Source organism: Phocoena phocoena, chromosome 4, assembly GCF_963924675.1.
Source record: "Phocoena phocoena chromosome 4, mPhoPho1.1, whole genome shotgun sequence".
Classification (NCBI taxonomy): Eukaryota; Metazoa; Chordata; class Mammalia; order Artiodactyla; family Phocoenidae; genus Phocoena; species Phocoena phocoena.
In genome coordinates this window covers 66120619-66125655 of record NC_089222.1, presented here as the reverse complement: position 1 = coordinate 66125655, position 5037 = coordinate 66120619, and positions in this window count along the sequence as shown.

Genomic DNA, 5037 nt, shown 5'->3' with positions numbered 1-5037 from the left:
GGACACACACAGAGAACTTGTGGATGAGGGTCTGCTCCTTTCCATCCTGTCTGTGTACTGCTAAGACTGATGTAGAACCTCAGTGGAGATGATGTCAAAATTCTAAATGTGAGGCCTTCTCTGAACGTAAGGACACAGCAAATGGCTCTTTTGCAGGGCTGCCCACCCCATGTCCTCTTTTCATGATAAACCATGGAAAAACATAGTGGATTTAGAACCAGGACATCAAAATTCTGGACCTGGCTCAGTCTGATCAGTGTGTGTGGCAAGTACATTCTGTGTGGGTCTCAATTTCCAATGATATAAATTCAGTCGTGTGGAATTGGACAATTGCTAAGGACCTTCCCAGTGCTAGCATATTGTAACTCTCAATAGTATTTCATTGAGAGAATGTAATTGGCTCCATCTCTCCTTGTACATGGACATCAATATTCCAGAAGGTCTATGAGGAGGGATGGTGGTGGTGGGGAGGTCACTGTTAATAAATAGGAGCTACACTTTAAATTATGTCCTGAAGATGCTGAGGTCCGTTAAAGGCTTTGCTAGGCAATCAGGCCTGAGAAACATTAGACCTTTCTTTTTAAAGAATGGAGATAAAAGAAGCATAGGAAATATTGGTGGAGAGTTACCTTCAAGTTTGTTCTGGTAGAGTAAGGCTTTTTTTTTTTTTGGTAAGGGCAAACTCCTCATCTGTTATTTCCTCTGACGTCAAATAATTACCTTTAATGCAGTGATGGCTGAACTACCTCTAAGTTTCTTACCAGGAATCTCTATCTAGTTTTTTCTTTTTTTTTTTTCTCCTTCTTTTGTGTGTGTGTATGTATATGAATATTATGTCATATTTTTTCATCCACATGGGGCCCAGCGGCTTAAGGTGTGCCCAGTTTACAAGTGTCATCTCCTTCCTATCACTGACTAGGACTGTTTCCAAAAACAGAAGAAGGAAAAAAAAAAAAAAAAGAACTCTAGTGCAGAAAAGACACTTGGGAACTGTCACATCCAATTATGAATGCAGGAGATCAAAGGTACAAAGTCTTAGAATCGGCCCCTTCCAACTCTTAACATTTAAAATCTTCATTTGGCTTTTGGACCTACTCAGCAGAATCCCAGACTTTGGTCTACAACTAGTTAAAAATTGATAGAGGTGAAGATTCTGGGACTGCCTTCTTTACTTAGAAGTTTACATTTTAACTCTTTTTCCCACCCCAGGGACACATTCACTCAGCTCCTTTCCATCCCCCCCTCCACCTTAAAGTTACATAAATATATATTTAGACACAAGGTATCGAATTTAGAACAGATAGACGGGCTGCAAACCATCTGGGTTATTCCTTCTCACAGTTGAGGAAACTGAGTCCTGACAAGTGGTTTTGCTCCACATCCCATAAGGAGTTCCAGGCAGAACGGTAATTAGAAACCAAGGTTTTCTGGCAACAAATCTACGTTTTTTCCCCCCTACCTCACACTGTGCCCCCGCGGAGTTACACGTTTGTGCGTGTGTCTCTGTATGTACATATGTTACATAGACACCGACATGTAGGAAACATGCACCAAGCATCTGTGGTCTGACCTCAGGGAACAGTTTAATGACTCGGATTTCAGGCAGCTGACAGGGTTCCGCTGGTGGAGGTTGAAATAAACAAGAAAAGCCACTGTGGAGATGTGAATGGAAAAGTACCGAGCACTCCCTTTCTCAGCACATTCTTCCGCTCTCCAGCTCTCCCTGCCGTCAAGCCGGCTTCAGATAGGCTTCGGCATGGTCAGGTGTACAGAGGGCGGTGTGGAGAAGAAAAAAAAATGCAGGCACAACACGCAAATCAAGTTTTTCCACTTCTAGCCTTAGGTAGTAAAGACAGCTAAGTACAGCAGCCCGGTGGGCCAGCCACCCTGAGTTTACAAACACTCAAGTGCTTTCCTCCCTGCATCCCCTTCCTGGTCCAGCTGCTGCTTTCCCTCATGCTAAGGTTTCATAGGAAGTGAAAACCCTGTTATTCAAAACAGTGATAGAGTGCTCTAAACAAATGATTATGCACCCCCCCATCACTTCTCTATTTTAAGCTCCAGGGATATTTATTTCCATTTTAAATAAGTGAGAAAAGTGTGGGAAAAAAATCAGTGTTTTGGGGGGAAACTCTGAGCTAGGCCAAAAAGGTTTCTAAACTAAAAAAAAAAAAAAAAAGGTCTCAGGATAATACAGGCCAAAAGCAGGCAGCATATGGATCAAAATTAAATGTTGACACTTGTTTTTCTGAAGGTAGTGGCTGGAAATCATCTTTTTTTTTAATGTCTCAAAACTTTCTGCTCAATTTCTCTAAATCATACCAAGAAAACACCTTTCTTTCTCCAAGGATAATGTAAGGAGCTTGTTTATAATGGCTCTAAGTGAAGGATTTGAAATAAAACGAATGCGTAAATAAGATCTCCCATACCCATCAAAAGTAGCTGTTGAGTACCATAGCACAGGTGACAAGCATAACCAAGCCCAGATGACAATCAAAACTCAATACTCACTGTGACTTGGAGTCTGTTCTGAGAACCAGTTTACAATTTACACACAGCCCAAAGCATCCTTGCTTTCCTCAATTCTGCCAGAAAACAAGATGCCCATCTCCAAACCCAGGTAGTCAGATCACCCTGATTTTCTAATACAGGACCATCAAACCACGAAGACCCGTTTTCAGTTGTGTCCTGGGGTCCCACACGCCTCCAGTGATGGCTATCCTGTCCTCCTGAAAGAAAGAAGCCTTGAGTGGTTATCTTCACGGTTCCTTCCAGCTCTAAAATCTGTAATTCTGCGATGTGATAGTTTAAAGATCTACCAAGGTGCCAGAAGTTCCTGACAGGTGAAACCAATTTCCTGTTTGGAGTCCCCTTAGAAAGAGGACAGGACAGTGCTCATTCCAAGGATAGTGTCCTTTTCCGCTATGATTGAATTGTGGGGAAGATTCTCTGGGGGAACTGGATGCAAAATCTGTTCCTTTCCTTAAATAGATGTAATATTAAGACCAAGCTATTTTATTTTGTAACAAAGCTTTTATTTACCCAGAACCTGTGATTAGTAACCTATTACTATGCCCGGAACACCAGGCAAAGGGGCTGGCCTGGTCCTCTACTCTGAGTATTAATAGCCAGAAACCATTAACTCATAGGACTGGTTGATACACAGCCCCTCCAAGCCCACAGGAATCACACATAAGACCCCAGACATGGAATCTCTCTTTAGAGCTTCTTAAGGATGATTTAAAAGAATTTGAATATATTCAAGTCAATCCTTTCTTTAATCCTAGCACTGCTGGAATGAGGGAGGTCCACAAAGTGACGCCAACTGGTTACTACTGGGGAGAGATCAAGAATGAGAGAAGGCATTCTGGAAGAAATTCAACTGGTATAAAATCTGATAAAGTTACTTTCCTAGGAATTGAAAAGAGATTGAGGGATGGGTACACGATTTTCCTCACCATTCATTCCGTAGAGAAAAGGGGACCTACCTAAAAGTAAATCTTCATCTTTAAAATAGCTTCAATAACTTTTTTTTTTTTCATTTAACCGTCTCCTGTTCTGGTTAATTTCTTTCGGTGTAAACACTTCAATTTGGCAAAAAAAAAAAAAAAAAAAAAAAAAGTAGAAATGTGGAACCCTGGCACTGGGTCCCAGAAATAACGTCCTGAGAAGGTTTGCGGTCCCTGGCGGTAGGATTAATTATCTACAAACCAGGCCTGGTGGGGTCTTCCTCCAAGGGCTCCCCGCAGAGAATTAAAGAAGGGTGAATTCATTCCCAGCCCCCGCTCTGGTTTGTTCTGCTGTCTGAGGGAGATTTCCCTTTGCTCTGCAGCGCCCCCATGGGGCTAAGATTGGAGTGGCAAAGAGAACGAGGGAGGGGCAAGCTATGTATTTAAGGGGGAGGGGGGAGCCAATGAGGCAGGATGGCAACTTTGACAAGAAAAGTGACCCCAAATCACAAAAGTAATCTCATTGTAGGATCAGTAATAGGGCAGAGCCATACAATTCACATTCCAAACCATACAGACACCTGAGAAACCCTAAAGTTCTTATTACTCATAAAAGATAGAAAAATTATCACCCATACAAATACACAAAGACCATCACTTCAGCAAAATCGGGGTGTCATTTTGAATCCAGTGGGATTCCTTTAAAACGCTTTGAAAATGAGGGGGAGGGGGACAATCAGAAAAACAGATAGTCTCCCTTCCGGCCAAATGGATGTGCACTGGATGATATCATGTGTCTTTGGGGGTAAAATGTTCATTTTGACAAGAGTGACAGCATTAGGCCTGTGTATATTTTTCAAAAATCCTTCACAAGACAGGCTTTTCTGCAGAGACTGCAGTAATTCATCTGTCAATAAGTATTAAAATATTCAGATTTCACAGGACAGACACTTATGCATATTTCCTAAGCTCCAGCCCTTGTGAAAATAGTCGACCCCTTTGGATCTCTCCTGGTTTTAAAAACCCCAACACAGCCTTTTCCAAAAGGGGGCTGCATTGACAACAACATTTTCAGCGATAGATCTGAACTTCTTATGGCATTCTGGGAAAGAGATCCCAAATATCCCAGGAAACAGCCAGCAGTCTTTCATAGCTCTGCTCAGTTCTATAAACCCAAATTGGGGCTGGGAGAGGTAGATTATTTTGGGAGATATCTTTATTGGAAATTAACATGTGCAGAAATTTTGCGGAACCTTTAAGAACTCGTCTGTAATTTAATGAGTTGCCTGAAGGACTCTCATAGCCAAGGCTCAGAACAGCCTGACCTTTGAAAGCTGCTTCTGGTCCAAACATTTGGGGTTAATACTTGAGGAATCTGAAATATTATTTTCCCCTCACACCGTTCTTTTAAGAGAGAGACATAAAAGAAACAAGAGTCTCCCTCATTCAGGGATGAGTAGGAGGGGAAAAAACCCCAACCAATATTTAAATAGGGAAACTGGCAGTTCTGAATAAACAAACCAAGGCCCACAGTGGAATGATTCTGCACTGCATTTGCCTTTAAAAAGAAAGGAAGTAAGGAAGAAAG